This window comes from Schistocerca nitens, chromosome 3, assembly GCF_023898315.1.
Source record: "Schistocerca nitens isolate TAMUIC-IGC-003100 chromosome 3, iqSchNite1.1, whole genome shotgun sequence".
NCBI lineage: Eukaryota > Metazoa > Arthropoda > Insecta > Orthoptera > Acrididae > Schistocerca > Schistocerca nitens.
The window spans coordinates 34,635,911-34,651,121 of NC_064616.1; the positions used below are offsets into that span (position 1 = coordinate 34,635,911).

General features: G+C 41.6%; 1 protein-coding gene across 5 annotated transcripts in view; it reads right to left on the reverse strand.

Moving 5' to 3' along the window:
* Positions 1-15,211, reverse strand: part of LOC126247978 (protein Aster-B-like) — a 224,423-nt gene that overhangs the window by 12,632 nt on the left and 196,580 nt on the right. The gene's annotated exons all lie outside the window — the stretch shown is intronic.

A 15,211-nucleotide genomic window follows, 5' to 3' on the forward strand; every position in this document is an offset into this window, starting at 1 on the left:
GATTAGCCCCTTTGATTTTTACCTGTGGGGCAAATTGGAGAGTCAGATATATTCAGATAACACACACACACACACACACACACACACACTGAAAGAGCAATAATGGAACACTGAACACATTATTGCTGTTACACTCAGGCAGGGCTGCTATAAGTGTCTCACAGTTTAATAAATCTAGCAGAGTGCTTCATCAATGTCAATGGTGGACATTTCCAGCATCTTCTGTGTTGGTGTGCAGGTACTGTGAATTGGGGTTTCACTGGAGTGAATGTAGTGGAACAGAAGAAAAGATTTCTAGTGAGGACCTCACACAGAGATGTACGTTGTATGAAAATGACAGCAAGATTCCAGAAAAAGAGGTGAATATTTGTGCTCTTCAGGAAGACATTAAAGCTGCAACAATAGAATTAGGTAGTTGAGCTAAAGGAAAGATCTACACTGTAATCTGTAGAGGAGGAGCCTCACTCAGCTGTAGAAGAAAGTAGTGTACAGCATACCATTAAAAAGAAATCAAGAGATGGTTGGAAACAATATGGATTAAAAAAGGAAAGGTTTTACTACATCTTCAAGAAAAACTATGATCAAGTACCAGGTCATAAGTGCTGTAAAATTTAGAGCTAGCCTTTGTACTAGAGGATATGGAGGCACTAACTAGGGATTTGAGTGAAGAGGACCAAATACTGATACCTGGGAGAGCGGGTACAAAGTAAATACACTTTGATTATTAACATTTTAAAAGTAAATTGTTAAAGTATTCGAAACAAAGTTCCTGAATTTACTGCCCTCTAAGGAAGTTGGCACACTCAACTTATTCTCTGAACAGAGAGCTGACTGAATCCTGAAGTAGAAAGCTCTGAAATATTTAGAGAGGCATGGAATGTATATCGAAATGACAGATTAGATGCTGAAAGAGGGGGGAGTGTTCAATGTGGTTGGCAAAAATATTGTTTCTGTCAAGGTCAAAATTGAGTCTGACTGTAAATTTATCACTAGGCTTGTAACAGGTCTAGGTGAACTACAGTTCATTTTCAGGCTTCTTAACGGCCACCTGATTCCACCTTGACACTTTTAAAGTCATTTGAAGAACGTCTATGTTCAATAGTGAGAAGATATCCAGATCGTGCAATATTAGTTGGAGGCATGTTTTACCTACCAAGTATTGAGACATCTATGGACTCATTGCATGTGGTCCAGACAGTCTTGAGAGCTACTTTTGAACATGCTTTCTGGAAACTGCCCTGAACAACTGGTTAGAGATCCCACACACAATGGAAATATTTTAGACATTGTAATTACAAACAGGCCTACCGACAATTTCAGTATAGAAATGGGCATTAACAATCCTGACACCACAGTGACAATGGTTACTTAAAGTTAACAGACTCATCAAGGAAGCTGGGAGAGTATTTATGCTAGAATACGCAGATAAGCAGTTGTTAGTATCCCACTTACACAATGAATGGGCATCATTTAGTTTGAATATAACAGACAAAGCGGAATTATGGGCAAAGTTTAACCAAGTAAGCAAATTATGGATGGAAAAGACCATTTGTGGTTTCATAATCAAATCTGGAAAATGCTGAGGAAGCAGAGATTGTTGCACTCTCAGTTTAAAAAAGAATGTGCTAATGTTGACAGGTAGAAAGTTAGTACGAATCTGTGCATTCACAAGAAGATTAATGTACAATCATATCTTAGCAAAAGGTCTTGCTGATAACCTGAGAAAATTCTAGGCCTACATAAAATAGCTAAGCAGGTTGAATGTTTCCATCTAGTCACTCGTTGGCCATTCTGGGGTGACAACAGAAGACAAGAACAGGAAAGTTGAAGTTTTAAATTCCGCCTTTAAGAATCATTCATGAGAGTACTCTACAGCATTTGGGGTCATCCAGACGTTACTCACAACCTGCCCTCACACCTCTACTTCTGCCAGTTCCTCATCCCCTCCCTTCCAAATTTCACAGTTCTCCTGCAAAAGCTGCAGGCGTAGCACTCCTGGAAGAAAGGGTACTGTGAAGGCATGCCTCAGCCACAGCCTGTGGATGTTTCCGGAATGAATTTTTCACTCTGAAGAGGTATGTTCGCTGATATTAAACTCCCTGGCAGATTACAACTGTGTGCTGGGCTGAGACTCGAACTCAAGACCTTTGCCTTCCATGGGTGAGTGCTCTACTCACTGAGTTACCCAACGACCCAGGACCTATCCTCACAGCTCTATTTCCACCAGTTCCCCATCCCATCTCCTACCTTCCCAACTTCACAAAAGTTTTCCTGCAAAACCTGCAGCTTTAGCACTCCTAGAAGAAAGGATATTGCAGAGGCATGACTTAGCCACAGCCTGGAAGATGTTTCCAGAATGAAATTTTCACTCCGCAGCTGAGTATGTGCTGATATGAAACTTTCTGACACTTCCTGGCACACAGTTTTAATCTGACAGAAAGTTTCACATCAATGCACACTCCACTGTAAAGTGAAAAATTCATTCTGGAAATATCCCCAAGCTGTGGCCAAGGCATGTCTCTGCAATATCCTTTCTTCCAGGAGTGCTAGTCCTGCAAGTTTCACAGGAGAACTTCAGTGAAGTTTGGAAGGTAGGAGATGGGTTACTGGCAGAAGTAGAGCTTTGAGGGTAGGCCATGAGTTGCGCTTGGGTAGCTCAGTCGGCAGAGCAGTCGCCCACGAAAGGCAAAGGTCTCTAGTTCAAGTCTCAGCCTGGCACACAGTTTTAATCTACCAGCAAGTGGAAAATTCACTCTGGAGTTGTATTGCTAATTGCATAAATCTATCTGATCTTACTTTTCTGATATGTAATTTAGGATGTTTGAAAATGGCTTCATGACTAACACTGTACAACAATGAGGATTAAAAAAAACCTGATTCCTCATGTAGTTTTAAAACCTGTAGTGCATACATCCCCCCATGAACCATGGACCTTGCCGTTGGTGGGGAGGCTTGCGTGCCTCAGCGATACAGATGGCCGTACCGTAGGTGCAACCACAATGGTGGGGTATCTGTTGAGAGGCCAGACAAACATGTGGTTCCTGAAGAGGGGCAGCAGCCTTTTCAGTAGTTGCAGGGGCAACAGTCTGGATGATTGACTGATCTGGCCTTGTAACATTAACCAAAACGGCCTTGCTGTGCTGGTACTGCGAACGGCTGAAAGCAAGGGGAAACTACCGCCGTAATTTTTCCCGAGGACATGCAGCTTTACTGTATGATTAAATGATGATGGCGTCCTCTTGGGTAAAATATTCCGGAGGTAAAATAGTCCCCCATTCGGATCTCCGGGAGGGGACTACTCAAGAGGACGCCGTTATCAGGAGAAAGAAAACTGGCGTTCTACGGATCGGAGCGTGGAATGTCAGATCCCTTAATCGGGCAGGTAGGTTAGAAAATTTAAAAAGGGAATTGGATAGGTTAAAGTTAGATATAGTGGGAATTAGTGAAGTTCGGTGGCAGGAGGAACAAGACTTTTAGTCAGGTGATTACAGGGTTATAAATACAAAATCAAATAGAGGTAATGCAGGAGTAGGTTTAATAATGAATAAAAAATAGGAGTGCGGATTAGCTACTACAAACAGCATAGTGAACGCATTATTGTGGCCAAGATAGACACAAAGCCCATGCCTACTACAGTAGTACAAGTTTATATGCCAACTAGCTCTGCAGATGATGAAGAAATTGATGAAATGTATGACGAGATAAAAGAAATTATACAGGTAGTGAAGGGAGACGAAAATTTAATAGTCATGGGTGACTGGAATTCGTCAGTAGGAAAAGGGAGAGATGGAAACATAGTAGGTGAATATGGATTGGGGGGAAGAAATGAAAGAGGAAGCCGCCTTGTAGAATTTTGCACAGAGCATAACTTAATCATAGCTAACACTTGGTTCAAGAATCATAAAAGAAGGTTGTATACCTGGAAGAATCCTGGAGATACTAAAAGGTATCAGATAGATTATATAATGGTAAGACAGAGATTTAGGAACCAGGTTTTAAATTGTAAGACATTTCCAGGGGCAGATGTGGATTCTGACCACAATCTCTTGGTTATGAACTGCAGATTGAAACTGAAGAAACTGCAAAAAGGTGGGAATTTAAGGAGATGGGACCTGGATAAAGTGAAAGAACGAGAGGTTGTAGAGAGTTTCAGGGAGAGCATAAGGGAACAATTGACAGGAATGGGGGAAAGAAATACAGTAGAAGAAGAATGGGTAGCTCTGAGGGATGAAGTAGTGAAAGCAGCAGACGATCAAGTAGGTAAAAAGACGAGGAGTAATAGAAATCCTTGGGTAACAGAAGAAATATTGAATTTAACTGACGAAAGGAGAAAATATAAAAATGCAGTAAATGAAGCAGGCAAAAAGGAATACAAACGTCTCAAAAATGAGATTGACAGGAAGTGCAAAATGGCTAAGCAGGGATGGCTAGAGGACAAATGTAAGGATGTAGAGGCTTGTCTCACTAGGGGTAAGATAGATACTGCCTACAGGAAAATTAAAGAGACCTTTGGAGAGAAGAGAACCACTTGTATGAATATCAAGAGCTCAGATGGAAACCCAGTTCTAAGCAAAGAAGGGAAGGCAGAAAGGTAGAAGGAGTATATAGAGGGTTTATACAAGGGCGATGTACTTGAGGACAATATTATGGAAATGGAAGAGGATGTAGATGAAGATGAAATGGGAGATAAGAAGTAGAGAGGATATAAAATGTAGATTGGCAATGGCAAGGAAATCGTTTCTGAAGAAGAGAAATTTGTTAACATCGAGTATAGATTTAAGTGTCAGGAAGTCGTTTCTGAAAGTATTTGTATAGAGTGTAGCCATGTATGGAAGTGAAACATGGACGATAACTAGTATGGACAAGAAGAGAATAGAAGCTTTCGAAATGTGGTGTTACAGAAGAATGCTGAAGATAAGGTGGGTACATCACGTATCTAATGAGGAGGTATTGAATAGGATTGGGGAGAAGAGAAGTTTGTGGCACAACTTGACTAGAAGAAGGGATCGGTTGGTAGGACATGTTTTGAGGCATCATGGGATCACAAATTTAGCATTGGAGGGCAGTGTGGAGGGTAAAAATCGTAGAGGGAGACCAAGAGATCAATACACTAAGGAGATTCAGAAGGATGTAGGTTGCAGTAGGTACTGGGAGATGAAGAAGCTTGCACAGGATAGAGTAGCATGGAGAGCTGCATCAAACCAGTCTCAGGACTGAAGACCACAACAACAACAACAACAACAACAACAGTGCATACATCCAAATATCACTTCAATGAAAGGGCACATTTCCAGCCGAACCATTTAGTGACCACCTGTCAGCATGCAAACAATTTTTAGTTAAAATATGGCATACTGTTGTAGTGGTGCTACATTTGTTGCATTCTATAGGCTCTTCATTATGCAGGAGGAAACTGTGGGTTAAATGGCATCTACATCTATACCTCACAAGCCTCCTCATGGTGTGTGGCGGAGAGTACTTTGTGTTGCAGTGTCACTTCCCCTTCCTCCTGTTCCAGTCGCCAGTGTTTTGGGGGAAGAATGATTGTTGGTAAGCCTCTGTGTGGGCTCAAATCTCTCTGATTTTATCTTCAAGGTCTTTTTCTGAGATACACATAGAAGGAAGCTATATACTTCTCTACTCTTCTAAGAATGTATGCTCTGAGAATTTGTCAGTAAAACACACCGTGACGTGGAATGCCTCTTTTGCAGCATCTAGCACAGGAATTGGTTGAGCATCTCTGCGACACTTTCGTGCTTACAAAATGAACCTGTAATGAGAGGTGCTCATTGTCTTCAGATCTTCTGTATTTCCTATTTCAATCCTACTTAGAAAGCATCGCTCCTGCGAAACGCAACTCGCCCTTTTTTCACGATATCTTGCGAACCATGGATGAAGGGTATCAGACGGATGCCATATTCCTTGACTTCCGGAAAGCGTTTGACTCGGTGCCCCACTGCAGACTCCTAACTAAGGTACGAGCATATGGGATTGGTTCCCAAATATGTGAGTGGCTCGAAGATTTCTTAAGTAATAGAAGCCAGTACGTTGTCCTCGATGGTGAGTGTTCATCGGAGGTGAGGGTATCATCTGGAGTGCCCCAGGGAAGTGTGGTAGGTCCGCTGTTGTTTTCTATCTACATAAATGATCTTTTGGATAGGGTGGATAGCAATCTGCGGCTGTTTGCTGATGATGCTGTGGTGTACGGGAAGGTGTCGTCGTTGAGTGACTGTAGGAGGATACAAGATGACTTGGACAGCATTTGTGATTGGTGTAAAGAATGGCAGCTAACTCTAAATATAGATAAATGTAAATTAATGCAGATGAATAGGAAAAAGAATCCCGTAATGTTTGAATACTCCATTAGTAGTGTAGCGCTTGACACAGTCACGTCGATTAAATATTTGGGCGTAACATTGCAGAGCGATATGAAGTACGACAAGCAAGTAATGGCAGTTGTGGGCAAGGCGGATAGTCGTCTTCAGTTCATTGGTAGAATTTTGGGAAGATGTGGTTCATCTGTAAAGGAGACCGCTTATAACACACTAATACGACCAATTCTTGAATACTGCTTGAGCGTTTGGGATCCCTATCAGGTCGGATTGAGGGAGGACATAGAAGCAATTTAGAGGCGAGCTGCTAGATTTGTTACTGGTAGGTTTGATCATCACACGAGTGTTACGGAAATGCTTCAGGAACTCGGGTGGGAGGCTCTAGGGGAAAGGAGGCATTCTTTTCGTGAATTGCTACTGAGGAAATTTAGAGAACCAGCATTTGAGGCTGACTGCACTACAATTTTACTGCCGCCAACTTATATTTCGCGGAAAGACCACAAAGAGAAGATAAGAGAGATTAGGGCTCGTAGAGAGGTATATAGGCAGTCATTTTTCCCTCATTCTGTTTGGGAGTGGAATAGGGAGAGAAGATATTAGTTGTGGTATGAGGTACCCTCCGCCACGCACCATATGGTGGATTGCGGAGTATGTATGTAAATGTAGATGTACTTGGTACATCTCCCGGACTGACGAGCACTATTCATGTATTGGTTGAACAAGTGTTTTGTAAGCTACCTCCTTTTTTGATGGACTAAATTTCCTGAAGATTCTTCTAATAAATCTCAGTCTGGCATCTTTCTTACTCACCTTAAATTTTATGTGGTTGTTCCACTTCAAACTGCTCTGCATGCATACTCCTAGATTTTTATGGAAGAAGAGGGAGACCAAGAGATGAATACACTAAGCAGATTCAGAAGGATGTAGGCTGCAGTAGGTACTGGGAGATGAAGAAGATTGCACAGGATAGAGTAGCATGGAGAGCTGCATCAAACCAGTCTCAGGACTGAAGACCACAACAACAACAACAACAACAATTGCTTCCAGTGATTGTTCTGCAGTCGCATAGTCATACAATAATGGTTCATTCTGTCTATGTAAACACAATATGTTACATTTGTTTATGTTTAGGGTCAATTGTTACTCCCTGTTCCTAGCATCAGTCCTCTGTAAGTCTTCCTGCATTTCGCTACAATTTTCTAGAACTGCAACTTCTCTGGATACAACTGCATCATCTGCAAAAAGCCTCATTGAACTTCCAATATTATCTACTAGGTCGTTTATACATATTGTGAAAGTAATGGGTCTTATAACAGCCCCCTGGGGTACACCTGAAGTTACTTTTATGTCTACAGATTTCTCTCTGTTGAAAATGACATGCTATGTTCTGTTCACTAGAATCTCCTGAATCCAGTCACACACAGCTGATCTGATGTTCTGCAGACTTGTATCTTGTAAGCAATAAGGAACCATATTAAATGCCTTCTGGAAGTCAATGAATACAGCATCTACCTGTACCCTTGCGTCTACTGCTTTCTGGGTCTTGTGGATGAACAGAATGTGTTGGGTTTCATACGATTGTTGTTTTTGAAACCCATGTTGATTGCCACAGAGCAGGTTTTAGGTCTTCAGAAATGTTGTAATAGATGAGCATAAAACATGGTCCAAATTCTAAAACAGTCAGATGTCAAGAGACATAGACCTATAGTTCTGTGCATCTGTTTGACAATCCTTTTTCACAATAGGAATGACCTGAGCTTTTTCCAATGACCAGAAACACTTCACTCCTCCAGAGACGTATGGTACACTGCTGCTAGAGGAGGGGCAAGTTCTTTCGCATACTCTATGCAGAATCAAACTGGTACCCTGTCAGGTCCAGTGGTCGTTCTTCTATTGAGTGGTTTCAGTTGCTTTTCTATCCCATGGTCACTTATTTCTGTATCTGTCACTTTGTCATTTGTACGATGATTTAAACGAGAAACTACAGTGTGATCTTCCGCTGCTAAATACGAGGGCTATCCACAAAGTACATTACGTTTTCGTTTGTGTCCGTTAGGGGCGGGGCTAGCGCGCCCATCTTGGTGTCATGGCATTCCGCCGCTCAGTCTGCATCCTGCCGTGCTAGTGAGAGGTTCATGCTGTACTCCGTTGCGTTACTGTGACAGTTTGAAATGTCAGCGTTAATTGAAAATGCCGCGAAGTGTGAAGTGCGTGCTGTAATAAGGTTTCTGACTGCAAAAAACTGTACACCAATAGAAATCTATCGGCAGCTTTGTGAAGTGTATGGGGACAACATAATCACTGAAGGTGGAGTGCATCAATGGGTCATAAAATTTAAAAATGGCCGAACTAACATTCACGACGAAGAGCGAAGTGGAAGACCCAGCATAGTGACTGCCGAACTTGTCGAAAAAGTCGATGCCGCGGTCCGTGAAAACCGTAATTTCACAATAACGGAACTCTCTATGAGCTTTCCACAAACTTCACGAAGTTTGTTGCACAAAATAATTACCGAAAAGCTTGGTTACCACAACTTTTGTGCAAGATGGATACCAAAAATCTTGACAGAGATTCACAAAAATTGGCGAATGGCTGTAGCGTTAACGTTTTTGGACGCTTACGAGAAAGATGGCGACTCATTACTCGATCGCATTGTTACTGGTGACGAAACATGGGTTAAGCATGTGAACTGCGAGACAAAATTGCAGTCAATGCAGTGGGGGCATACAAATTCCCCCCAAAAACCCAAGAAATGCATGCAGACAATGTCGGCAAGAAAGGTGATGGCGACTGTCTTTTGGGACAGAAAAGGTGTGATTTTTGTGGATTTCCTGGAAAGAGGCACTACAATAAACTCTCAGAGGTATTGCCAAACTTTGCACAACCTCAGAAGAGCAATACAAAACAAGCGCAGGGGAAAGTTGGGCTCAAAGATCTTGCTGATTCACGACAACGCCCGGGCCCACACGGCAAATGCCACTCGTGAAGTTCTCGAATCTTTTAAGTGGGAGTTGTTTCCTCATCCGCCGTACAGTCCCGACCTGGTACCGAGCGACTTCCACTTATTCCCAGCAATGAAGAAGTGGTTGGCTATGCAGCGTTTTGATGACGACACACAGCTTCAAGAAGAGGTAACCACGTGGTTGAAGGCGCAGGCGGCCAAATTATACGACGAAGGAATTTCCAAGCTCGTCCATCGCTATGATAAGTGCCTTAATTTAAATGGCAACTATGTAGAAAAGTAGTATTTAAGTGTGGCTTTCATCTGTATATAAAAAAAAATCCAATACTTTATTTATTTTTAATTCCAAAACGTAATGTACTTTGTGGATAGCCCTCATAGTTTTGGATAAATAGGTCTAGTATTGAGACCTTTCCTAAGTCCTCCTTTGTTTCATTGCCATTATGGTCACAGAGTATCTTGACAGAAGGTTTTGATCTGTTTACTGATTTAACAGAAGAACAAAACTTCCTAGGATTTTCTGTCCCATCAACAGATAAAATTTTACTTTTAAATTCACTGAATATGTCATACATGGCTCTCCTTTTTCTAATTTTGGCTCATTTAGGTTTTGTTTGTCTGTGATTCTTTTGCTGCATTTAAATTTGCAGTGCAGATCTCTGCTTTTGTAGCAGTGCCATATACCAACTCAAGCTACAACTATCTGTTTTTCAGAGTGACTGAATGGGAGTACACCACAGCTGGCGGGAGAGAGGTTCAATTTAACCACTTCACCAGTAACACAATTGGCTGTAGGGGGGCTCTGCATGATGGCACTAAACATTCATCATAAGCCTGCTCAGCAGCTGCACTTTTGATCTCATTACTATGAATTTCAACATGCCCCAGTACCAACAGAATGACACTTCTACACCCTACTTCTCTAGAGGAAATGGTGCCCTGTATACTCAGTATATGATTCTCTGCTGGATACTTTCTCTTTGTGCTCTGCAGAGTACCCTGTGTGCGGGAGCAGATACGGAAAGTTTTTGAACGCGCAGATCTCATCTGCTCTAGAGCCTAGTGATGACTGTTCCATAAAACTGTTTTACACATGACTTGTCTGATCTCCACACTTTTTCTCTGAGACACTTTAAGCAAGTGTGGTAGCCACGTGAGGGTGTGATCAAATATGACATCCATGAATCTGACTGGCTGAAACTGAGAATGTGCTTTACTATACAGTACTCATGTCCAAAAACTGTGACTGTGACACACACACACACACACACACACACACACACACACACACACATTTGTATTCATGCAAACTGAAAAATTTGGCATTTGTGCCCAACCCTCCCATCTCTGTTTCCTGTGGAGACAACTCCAAAAGTGCCAAATTGTCAAAGGTAGAATGGTACCTGCTAAACCCACACTTAGCAGCAATTTACCATCCACTCAGCAGCCTTTCCTGCAAAGTTTAACAGAGCAAGATTAAAGCAATTTCTTGCGTAATTTCCCTGTGTTTAAGAGTGGTATCATGCTGACTTCCTTCCATGAAGCTGTGATATAGTCCCTGCAATGGTATGTGGTTGACAAGATCAAGGAGGACTTAATTTGATTCCTCACACAGCTGATACATCATGCTTTGCATTGTCACCTACAACCAGGAATGGCCAGGAGAGTTACCTGATGAGAACTATGGGACCCTTATTATCAAATGGCTCAAGAGGTAGGAAATATGTTACCGTATTTACTCGAATCTAAGCTGCACTTTTTTTCCGGTTTTTGTAATCCAAAAAGCCACCTGCGGCTTAGAATCGAGTGCAAAGTAAGCGGAAGTTCTGAAAAATGTTGGTAGGTGCCGCCACAACTAAGTTCTGCCATCGAATATAAGTAGCGCTATACGGGCATGCTTTGCAGGCACAAAGATAAATACTAGCCCCAAAACCTCTGCGTCAGTGAATAAATAATAAAAAAAAAGGTGGAAGATGAGCTTTTTTCTCCGCCCCGAGTTTCAACCACTGCGTTTTCATACATTATCCAACGAAGTAAATACAAATCCCGTATTGTTCATCTTCGAATGTAGCAGCATTTCAATGTACTACGAAAATCCGACTGGCAAGACTGTTTGGGATGTTTGTCAATATGGCCAACTCTACGTTCTGAATTTTTTCCCACCTGTGAGAAAAGATGGTTGCTAATAGGAACTTTTATGTATTGTGAATCACATGCAATATTTTCTTCACCATAAGAATAATACGAATATAAACCTTTTGCCATGTATTGTTTCGAGTTTGCTGCTATCTCATTTAAATCCAGTCTGCCTAATAAACTACGAAACTTGAGTGAGACAACAGCAAACACGGAAGAATATACATATCATGTCATGTTTATATTCGTATTATTCTTATGCCTAATAGTGGTACAGACAGAAATGAAGCACGGCAATTGACTAGATTTTTAAATCTAAAATGACTCTAATTTCTGTGCAGAATGTAATGTACTAAAGAGGCGTCTGAAAAGATTTTCAAACGGAGAAAAATTTTTGCTAAACTCTCGTTCAGAACATCTTCTATCATACGCAGTCTATCATTTGGTTCTTGTTGACCATTATCGAAGAAAGCAGCAGTGTAAGTAACAACAAATAGCCGTCTCTTGCCATTGTTTCGCTAATGAGACGATTCCTTTCTTTTGTTTTTTAATTGTAAGCGGCAATAGCATGCACAAAATCAAGCCATGCCGCGAGCGGCGACAGGTCGTAAGCACAAAAAAATGGTTCGAATGGCTCTGAGCACTATGGGACTTAACATCTGAGGTCATCAGTCCCCTAGAACTTAGAACTACTTAAACCTAACTAACCTAAGGACATCACACACATCCATGCCCGAGGCAAGATTCGAACCTGCGACCGTAGCGGTCGCGCGGTTCCGAACTGAAGCGCCTAGAACCGCTTGGCCACCGCGGCCGGATCGTAAAAACACATTATCAGAATGCGACAAACAATGCATGACACAGTACAGTAATGCATTTTCAGCTTAGAGTGACGTAAACACCTAAAACAAAGAGAACGGCACTTATCAGATCAAAGAAAAATATGCAATCAATTCAAACCAGACAAAGCACGTGAAAAAGGAAGGGTACCCGTATAAACATGGACGGAGCGCCTGACGCATAGCAATGGCTACCTGGTAAAGCTTAACCGCTAAGCTTACGACTCGAACCAAACTACTGTAGCTGTATCGTCATTCATTCGACCTAAATTGTCTCTCATATTACAATGGACCAACTTTGTTTCGATTTGGAGGTGTGCCCTAAAACTTTTCTCTCCCCTTGAATTTCGAGTCTCAAATTTCAGGTGCAGCTTAGATTCAGGGAAAATTTTTTTTCCCTTGATTTAGAGTCTCATTTTTCAGGTGCGGCTTAGATTCGAGTGCGTCTTAGATTCGAGTAAATACGGTACTCATATGGTGATTTTCATCTATATGACAACAGCTACTGGCTGATAGTGGTGCGGGAAAGGTGAAATGTGATATGTGTTATTAATTAATAGTATCACACTTAGTCCACTGACCATTAAGGTCATCTTTCCTGTGGAGACTGTAGCTTTCTAGCACAATGGCACAGTAGTTTTCAAGTGTCCTCAAGACAGAGGCACAGTGGTCTTTTTTGTGCACGAAGTTTTTGCTGCCCCATCTGAGTTCTGAAGCTATTCCATGTTCTGTTGAATTACCACAGCAATTGATATTTGAGGGTTTTCTTCTTTCACATCTTAAACGACAGGGTAAACAGTAGTCCCTGAATTTTGGTTCCTCTGTTGGGACACTGATGTCCACAACATTGCCTTCACTATTGGACAGTAATATTGCACAGCAATTCAATGGTTTTAATCTGATTCCCTTGTCATTAGTTCACTTTTGGTTGGACTTTTCTAATTTACTTGGAGGTGGTGGAGATTATACACACAAGAACACCTACTTTTTAGATTCTAATGGCTGATTGTTATTTGCAAGGATCCTTGGCCTCTCGGCACTTGGAGAGTTCGAGAGGAAGCAGCTGCAGGTACATGTGCTCACGCCCCAGTCAGATGTTTCGGTTTGTGTTGAGTCATTAGTTTTAACAACATATTTTTTATGACATGTTGGAAAAGATGTGGTGAATGCTAGAGGCTGCATCACCTCAAAGACTTTTAGATTATCATTACACAGGGATTCTCTTTGTTGCCTTCAGATCCTGACTTTTTCTCTCCTTGAACATGGCAATCCCTGTTCAATACGGAATAATCACATAAACGATTACACAATTTAGTGGAAACATACATTTTTAATTTTCTTCATGCACATTTGATCCCCATCTGCCACACACAGCTTCACTGCTACAACTAAGAGTCTTACATCCAAACTTCTAGCGATAAAACACGTCATAGGTTTTTGTACATAGCATCTAACTTTGTGGTGTGTTTACCTAGATGTAAATTCTCAGTTAATATATGAGAACCGAGATGAAATAAATGCCACAATTGTTTTTAATTCTTTAGGGTCAAGTTCCATTATATTGTGGCCCCTTAACTGAAATTAAGTGTTTCGGACATTTCAGTTACTATAAGGTAATATCTTCTCTTTTGGACCCTAACAGCTTCAGACACTTGTAATGTAGCCATTTGACTTCTTCAAAGACTCAGCAATTGCTTTCAGACCTCTGTGAGTAAAGGAGAGAGATTATTTCAGAGGCTCCTTCCTCGGTTTGACAGCTATCAATGTATTTTGTCCAACTCTCTGTATCACAAATCTAATGATTTGTTTCCTCTGGTGCACTTCCCACTCAACTTCTCTTTGTTGGTTGAGTACTATGTCACTCCACTCTTTTCATCTAGGGTTTCATGACTTTGAGTGGCAAGAACTGTTCTCTTCCCAATTATGGAAATTAATGTACCCTTAGAGAACTCTGCTTGCTAGTGTAAGCCTCAAACTGATGGGTTGTGGCACATGCCCCAGAAGTTTTCTACCTCAACAGCCATCTGCCCCATTGGTAAATAGCACATTTTAGGTTTTTTTTTTTAATACAAGTTTTTATCATCCTCACCATCTGGTCAGTTAAGCCAAGATCTTGATACTCTGACTCAAACTATGTTGCAATGTCATGCTCCTCAGTGGTTGCTGAAACATACCGAGAATTTCAGATAACGACGGACTACTCTTTGATTAAAATAACTTACAGCAAATAGAGTAGAAGGAGCCAGGTGTCACCCAACCACACCCCTTTTTTGAGCTCCACTAGCTCACTACTGTTGTTAGGTAGAAACGGAGAATTGCCAGTTGAGTGGGGGAGCACCAACCACGGAGTGATTTATACTGATTGCATGAGTGCATGCATGTTTGTATTAGCTTGCAACACGACTCTCCAACACTGGTATCTGTCAATAACAATGTTATTTTATTCGAGCTGTAGTGCTGCTGGAAAGCTCCCAACACCGGCACCCTGGGCTCATAGTGGATACCTCCTTAACACTCTAAAAAAGTAATGTAACTTCTTTGACATTTCTGTTGATGGACCTAAACAAGAGACCTCTCTATAACCTGCTGTCACTTTCAACTGATAGCATTATTTTAACAGGTTTGGTTCAAATGGTTCAAATGGCTCTGAGCACTATGGGACTCAACTTCTGAGGTCATTAGTCCCCTAGAACTTAGAACTAGTTAAACCTAACTAACCTAAGGACATCACAAACATCCATGCCCGAGGCAGGATTCGAACCTGCGACCGTAGCGGTCTTGCGGTTCCAGACTGCAGCGCCTTTAACCGCACGGCCACTTCGGCCGGCTTTAACAGGTTTCTCATCACACAGGAGGCATAGGGTCAACATGGAAAACCACATCTGTCCTAACAAGGGATCTGTCCAATCCTACATGTCAAAACATGTCCTGAAATTTACAGA